Below are 8,624 nucleotides of genomic sequence, written 5' to 3' on the forward strand. Positions count from 1 at the left end.
TGCACTTGAGGCCATCGATGCAGAGAACGGTCAACTGAGCATGCGCAAGTACTCGTCGCCTCCGTTGTTTGGGTAGGTTAGGGTTAGGGTTAAAGTTAGCCAATCAGACGCAGAGTAGGGGCGGGTCTTCCTAGTATCCTAGGAAGCATGGTAGAGGCATTTCGCGCATGCTCAGTTGACCGTTCTCTACTCCCATTTCCGTTCTCTGCATCGATGGGAGCTAGCCTCTATTCGCAGTGGGCGGAGGTTGTCCCGCTAGCTAGCGGTAACGTTAGCCTGGAAGCGTCTACCGTCAGTTGCAGCAACGCACAGCTGGGTTTTGAGGACTTGATCACAGAGTTTGCAAAGAAAAAGTCAGCGAAGAAGAACTTCCAAACGTACACTTCCTCCGCTAGGGGTACAACAATATAGGGAAAACGACGAAAAAACGTGAGACGAAACGGACAAAGACGGGGATGACCAAACAGTGAAAAGCGACGTTACTTCCCGCTCATTCGCAGTGGGTAGAGGCCAATTCCCATCGATGCAGAGAACGGTCAACTGAGCATGCGCAAGTACTCGTCGCCTCCGTTTTTGGGTAGGTTTGGGTTAGGGCGGGGTTAGGGTTAAAGTTAGCCAATCAGACGCAGAGTAGGGGTGGGTCTTCCTAGTATCCTAGGAGGCGTGGTAGAGGCATTTCGCGCATGCTCAGTTGACCGTTCTCTACTCCCATTTCCGTTCTCTGCGTCGATGGGAACTAGCCTCTATTCGCAGGGGGCGGAGGATGTCCCGCTAGCGGGAGGTTGAGACTGGTAAACGTAGTCGCCTGCGGTGCGGGAGACCCGGATTCGCGTCCCGGCTGCGGCAGTTCCCGGCTGTCCCCCGAGTTCGCTGCAATATGTTGGCTTCTGCAGTTCTGTGTGAAGTTTAGCCTATTTTGAAACCTGCATTCAGCTGTGCTGTGTGATGACCCTAGGACGGCCTTGTGAGTCTGTTCCTAGTCAGCCACATTATTATGCATCAGTTATAACTGGTGTACTGTGTGCTCGGGTGGTTTTCAGTGAACACAAATATCGTCATAGTCTAGAGCAGTGTTTCTCAACCGGGGGTCCGCGGACCCCTAGTGGTCCGTGGTGTAATTGCAAGGGGTCCGTGAAAATAAAATATCTTTAAAAAAAAGATCCTATGACATTTATAGAAATAGGATTATTTTACTCAAATGTGACTGAGACCTTTATCTACCTAAACTATAAAGGGTAACAGGACTTTTTTCTCTAATTACATCTGTTTCACAAGTGTAATTTATTGTATTTTAATAAGAGATCTCGCTCCCGTTTGCATTGTTAAAAGTTACTGCATAAGAATTCTGTTGTTACATATATCTGAAAGTTACTGAATACATATTCTGTTTTGTTACATATATCTGAAAGTTACTGAATACATATTCTGTTTTGTTACATATATCTGAAAGTTACTGAATACATATTCTGTTTTGTTACATATATCTGAAAGTTACTGAATACATATTCTGTTTTGTTACATATATCTGAAAGTTACTGAATAAGAATTCTGTTTTGTTAACTATATCTAAGTTACAACTGAAAGCTCTTATTTTTGCCCCAAAGAGTGAATAAATGCTATAATGCAATTTAAAATGCAGTTTCTACTGTTTCTACAAATTGCAACCCCCCTCCCCCAAGATCAGGTGGAGGGGTCCTCAGGGTAGATCAAAAATACGCAGGGGGTCCAGGACCCCAAAAAGGTTGAGAACCACTGGTCTAGAGCAGTGTTTCTCAACCCAGTCCTCAAGGAACCCCTATGCTGCAGATTTTCATTGTAACCCTGCATAGGTAGCCCTGCTTGTACTTACTCAACCAGTCATCTCATAGCACTTAATCATGCAAGGTGTGCAAACTCAGGCATTCATTGCTGAATGGTTGAATAACTACAAACAGGTACCTGTTCAGGATTGCAAAGAAAATCTGCAGGATAGGGGTTCCTTGAGGACTGGGTTGAGAAACACTGGTCTAGAGTCATACACTGCCTTGGGATGATTTAATCCATTGTTTCCATGTCTTGTGATTTGTGCATGAAATGGCAGTATTTGGTTGGCCTACCTGCTCAGGTGGACTGGTTATTCAGCCTCTGACCAATAGGTATGTGATTATGGTCTGGTGGATTTGATATGCCAGCTTGACTGGAAGCTCAAAATCATTAAGGTGGGGATCAATGGCTGCGGTGGGTGGCGTGGAGAGGGCGTGGTGTGTGTGTGGGTGGGGGGCTATGAGCTTCACTGCCCAGGGGTCCCTGGGAGTACTAATCCAGCCTTGGTCTAAGGACAGGGTGTTGTTTTGTCGTAAAGCCCACTGAGGTAAATTTATAATTTGTGATATTGGGCTGTACAAATAAAATTGACTTGACTTGACACACACACACACACACACACACACACTCATCTTTGTTGTGGGGGTTGGTTAAAGCAGTCTGCTGTGGTGTGATGGTGAGTGAATAAAGAGGACATTGTGAATGACCGTGTGTGACACATCAATATGAACAACGCTATGAAAACATAAAACAGTATAACACCATCACTCTGAGGTGAAACGATATAATCCCTCTTGCATTGTGACTTGCTCCTCCTCGGGATGTCAGTTGAACATCTCCAGTGAGGCAGATGTGACGTTTTAACTGTTGAGTAAGAGGAATGCCCAGTGTTACTACACCAGTACAGGATAATTACCCCTTACCCCCCCCCCCCCCGCACACACACACACACTGACCACATCCTGCGGGGTCGGTGGTTAGATGACATGATGTGGTCACGAGGTTGGCGTGACATGTCGTTCTCTCTCTGTTGGGAAACTCAAGTGTGCAGCAGCGTAGAGTGACACGATTTCCACCACTTCAACAGCACAAGACATGGAAAAAAAACCAAACTCCTTTACAAACCGTACCTGGTACAGCGTGAACGGGGAACCCCTCAGGACGAGGGTTCGGACATTCTTTGTGGTTTGGAGAGGGAACGGGTGGCGACTTCAGTATTTCTTTTCCCATTCATACACTCAACAGTCAGTCAGTCAGTCAGTCAGTTGTGTACTTCATGTGGTGTAACTCACCCTTCTCCCCATGAGACCTCTCTGCACAACGACATGTTTCTATGTTCCTTTAAAGGTACAACAAGTCAGTTTATCTCCTGTGATATGGAGTTTCTTGGGGACCGGGATGATAGTGGAGCTCTTGAAGCAGGGGGGGACTTCACACAGCTCCAGGGATCTGTTGAAGTTCAGTGTGAAAATGGGTTCCAGCTGGTCAGCACAGACTTTAAGACAGGAGGGTGACGCGCCATCTGGGCCTGGTGCCTTCCTGGTCTTCCGTCTCTGGAAGAGCCGGCACACGTCCTCAACACGGATCCTGAGTGTGGGTGGGGGTTCGGCGAGGAGGGGAGAGTGGCTGGCAGGGAGTGCAGGTGGTTGTGTGTTGTGGCTGGAGAGGGTGAGGGGGTGTGAAAGTTGGGTTTTCAAACCTGCAGTAAAACCCATTTCGGTCATCTGCTAGTTTATGGTTCCCTGCAGTGTGTGTGGGGGGGGGGATGATCTGCTGTATTTGGTACTGTCTCTCAAACCTCTCCAGACTGATGATGGGTCGTTGGCAGAAAACCTGTTTCTCAACTTTTCAGAGTAGCACCTTTTTACCACTCTGATCTCCTTTGTGAGTGTATTTCTGGCTTTGTTGTACCGGATCCTGTCTCTACTCCCGTAGGCTTCCTCGTTGGCCTGACGAAGCTGCCCGAGTTTCGCTGTGAGCCAGGGCTCATTGTTGTTAAAGGTACAGAAGGTTTTGGTGGGAAGACACATGTCCTCGCACAAGCTGATGTATGATGTCACAGTGTCAGTAAGTTCGTCCAGGTCTGTAGATGCAGCCTCAAAAACACTCCAGTCAGGGCAGTCGGGGCAGACCCGGAGCTCCAGTTTTGACTCACTGGTCCATTTCCTCACAGTTTTAACAGATTTGCAGATTTTAGTTTGTGCCTGTAGGTTGGGATAAGATGAATCAGACAGTGATCAGAGAGGCCCAGGGCTGCACGGGGGACAGAGTGACAGGCGTCCTTTAATATTGTGTAGCAATGATCCAGAGAGATTTTGTGCCTGGTGGGACATTTAACAGGCTGTCTGTATTTTGGCAGTTTGTGGCTGAGCTTTGCTCCATTAAAATCCCCAAGGATAATGAGAAGAGAGTCTGGATATTTGCGCTTCATGTTTGTAAATATTTCATTTATAAATATTTTCACGATATTACAAAATATCATGTTTGTAATTTGATAATTTGAGTGATATTTTTGAGGGATAATTAAGTAATTTGATTGCCCAAGAGCCATTGGACACACACCTCCAGTCCTGGTTGCCCTTTTGGTATTTTCTCTGCATTTACTTTGAATATTGTTTGAAGTGTATCCTGGGCATTTTATTCTAGACATAGTTTTTGCCCGCTCTCATTGAATCTTGGTTTGATGTAGGGCTGAATAATATGAGGGGGGTCTACATTGTGTTGAGTTATTTTATTTTGCGATATTGAAACAAAACAGGAGTTGCATAAATTCACCAGATGTATGCAGCTTCTAACTTCATTTGCTCCGTTTGGAAAGGATTTCATGTTTTTAGCGATGATGGGGGTGATTTTAGAGGGGAAATAAAATAGTTGTTCAATAACCGACTGACTCAACATGACACCGTTTCATTCAGCTAGCACTCATCAAGGCTACTCGGTGATCAACGCAATTTATTATACTCTGCTCAGTCTTTATAAATGGAGGCCATCGGTGAATGAGTGAAAGAAGGGTGGTGTCTAGAAAGGTTTCATATCACTGTACTCCAGCTTAGAATATTACGAAAACTGGGACGGCATCCAGCACTTTACCTGTGCCCCCGTCCATAGGGTTAGTGGTTTTGTCAGGAAGGGCAGCCCACGTAACGTTTTGTCACAACATTATGCGGATTGACAAGACTTTACCGGATCGGTCGAGGCTCCAAACCGGATCGGTCGAGGCCCAGGTTAACAACGGCCGCCATTGGTGCTGTGCCCTCACAGGGTACTGATGGAAACGGTAAAATCCACTGTGGCGACCCCAGAGAAACAGGGAACAAGCTGAAAGAAGAAGAAGAGGATGTTTGTGATTTGATCAGCCAGGTGTTTTAACGCCTCTTTACCTCAGGCCTGGGGCGGGGTATAGAAGAAAACCCCTGCGGTGAATAGAACGGTTTACAGTCAATGAAGAAGGCCTCTAAGTGAGGGCTGCATGGTTTCTTCAACACTGTGACATCCGTACACCCACCTTTGTTTATGTAGAAGCACATGCCACCCCCCCCCCCCCGCCCCGATAGCTCCTGATGTTAAGTACATACATGTTTGGTGGTGGTTAATTGGCTGCATCTTATACACACGTCAAAGGGTATATTTTGTATAACGTACCAATGCTTTGTCCACATTGTCAATATATGACATCGAGGGATGAGAAAAGGCTCAGTTTTCTTTGTAACATCTTTGGCCCTCGTGTATCAACTAGAGCCATTTCAGCCACACAGCGCCCCCTGTGGTAGAATTGGTTATAGCTGATCTGCAGCTCGGGCATGGCTGCAAATCACCTTACCAACATCTACATCATCCATCCATCCATCCATTATCTGAACTGCTTATCCTGTTCTCAGGTTCGCGGGGGTGGGGTGGGGTGGGGTGGAGCCTATCCCAGCAGTCATTGGGCGGCGGGCAGAGAGACACCCCGGACAGGCCGCCAGACCATCACGGGCCTGACATACACACACACACACACACACACACATTCATACCTAGGGACAATTTAGTATGGCTGATCCACCTGACCTACATGTGTTTGGACTGTGGGAGGAAACCGGAGCACCCGGAGGAAACCCACACAGACACGGGGAGAACATGCCAACTCCACACAGAGGACGACCCGGGACGACCCCCAAGACTACCCCACGGCTCAAACACAGCCAGGACCTTCTTGCTGTGAGGCAACTGCGCCACCGTGCCGCCACATCTGCGTCAGGGACAGTTCAAACTAAATGACGATATTGTGAATTGTTGCTTTAAGTTACTTTTAGTAACATAAGACACAGGTGACAGGCATGGGTGCAAGTCCATGAATACTGGGATGGCATCCAGCGCTTCACATGTGCTCCCGTCCATAGGGTTAGTGGTTGTGTCAGGAAGGGCATCCGATGTAAAATTTTGCAAAGTCATTATGCAGCTTGACAAGACCGCCATCGGTGTTGTGCCCTCACAGGGTACCGATGGAAACTGTCGATTCCGCTGTGGCGACCGCTGGGAAACAGGGAACAAGCCGAAAGGAGAAGAAGAAGATTATGCACCTTGACAAGACCATACCAGATTGGTCGAGGCCCAGGTTAACAATGACCGCCATTGGTGCTGTGCCCTCGCAGGGTACCGATGGAAACTATAAATCCACTGTGGCGACCCCCGAGAAACAGGGGACAAGCCGAAAGAAGAAGAAGTAACCTAAGATATAGTATGTGGCTATTGCGTAAAAGGACTTTTTATCCAAATACAGTGTCAGTACAGTAAGACTGGAGGAGGTCGACCTTTACTGTACTGCGTTAAGGTTTCAGTGTAACGGATCCAGTAACCGACAGGGTAAGCTGTGTTTTCCCTCCGTCCATTACACCAACAGAATATTATTGAGCTTGTCTTCCCTCCAGAAAACACTTCGGCGTTTAAAACCGGTTGTTATGTCAAAACTATTAATCAGCCCGAGGACTGTGTGGGACATCTTCCGTTACTGCAGAGTACCAGGCCCTTTAGTGGTGTTACCCACAGTGGGTAGGTGTTTCCCCTATTTCTCAGAACCACAACCCGTTATACTCCATGTGTAGGAGGACTGAAAGGATATCGTGTTGGCCTCGTTCCAGCCAGCAGTAATGGGTTTTTTTTAGATTAAATCGTGGCTCAGGATCAAATCACCCCGAGAGAGTTAACGTGTGAACCAACAAGTCTTCTACCCGTACGGCCACTTAGATTGTTTGTTCCAACGCTGCTAATTAGGAAGGACTCGTGTGAGGACGTGGGGACTCTATTGCTGTTCATGCAAAGTGAAGGTGTAAAAGTAAGCAAACACAGCTTGGGAAGAGTTGTGAAGAAACCAACAGTTTACACGCGTATATATAAATAGTTCCTGCACTCCCCCATCTCTTGGCTCACCGCATTTTGATTGGTAACGAAGGTCAAAGGTCATACGATGACGAGGCACCCGAGACGCCAGATTGTCGTTATTTACACCACCGCTAGAGGTCGCTGAACTTTAAAACATAACTATAGCTCATAATAAGCCAGTGTTTCTCAACCCAGTCCTCAAGGACCCCCCCTATCCTGCATATTTCCTTTGCAACCCTGAATAGGTACCTGTTTGTAGTTATTCAACCAATCAGCAAGGAATTTTGTCAGACGTTGCACACCTTGCATAATTAAGTGCTGCGAGATGATTGGTCGAGTAAGTACAAGCAGGGCCGCCTATGCAGGGTTACAATGAAAATCTGCAGGATAGGGGTTCCTTGAGGACTGGGTTGAGAACCACTGTAATAAGCTGCTTGAACAAACGACCTGCGGAGTCGTTTTTTGGTGGAGGACGGTGCTTTTTTCGTAGTCCGTAAAAGTCTTGATAAAACGCACAAAATAAGATGAAGAAAATTGAAATGAGTAGTGATGAAATGCAGACCTGGTCAGCATTATTCAGTCAGTCAGGAGTTTTTCATTTTAGTCCAGATTTGAACGAAAGCGTGCCGTGCGTCCAGAGGCGACTTGGTGTTTCAGTCCCTCGCCTCTGGAAGACGTTCAGCCCAGGCTGAACATCTCTCCTGTTGCTGTCCTCACAAGTTTTAAAAACACATATGACACAACCTGAATCAGAATCAGAAACAGAACCGTCTGTCCTCTGTCTGTTCAGACCGGTCTCCTCTTCTCTAATCATGTTTGATAGGACGCGTTGCACCGATTCTTTACTATTCCTGCTAATGAACAACGTGAAAAGTTAATTTACTCTCTTCAAATTTCTGTCGTCCCCCCCCCCCCCACCCCTTTTCTCCCCGGTTGTACACGGCCAATCACCCCGCTCTTCCGAGCCGTCCCGGTCGCTGCTCCACCCCCTCTGCCGATCCGGGGAGGGCTGCAGACTACCACATGGCCTCCTCCGATACATGTGGAGTCACCAGCCGCTTCTTTTCACCTGACAGTGAGGAGTTTCACCAGGGGGACGTAGTGCGTGGGAGGATCACACTATTCCCACCCGCAGACCCGGCCAATTGTGTCTATAGGGACGCCCGACCAAACTGGAGGTAACACGGGGATTCAAACCACCTGTGTTGGTAGGCAACGGGACAGACCGCTACGCTACCCGGACGCTATTTCTGTCGTTTTTTGGTTAGGAATTCAAACAGTAAGCCAGGTTTCCTTTACCTGCTCCCATTCCAACACAAACAACTGATATTTCTCTACCAGCTCATTTCTCTCTCTCTCTCTTTCACTCTCACTCTCTCTCTCTCTCTCTCTCTCTCTCTCTCTCTCTCTCTCTCTCTCTCTCTCTCTCTCTCTCTCTCTCTCTCTCTCTCTCTCTCTCT

Source organism: Lampris incognitus, chromosome 1, assembly GCF_029633865.1.
Source record: "Lampris incognitus isolate fLamInc1 chromosome 1, fLamInc1.hap2, whole genome shotgun sequence".
Classification (NCBI taxonomy): Eukaryota; Metazoa; Chordata; class Actinopteri; order Lampriformes; family Lampridae; genus Lampris; species Lampris incognitus.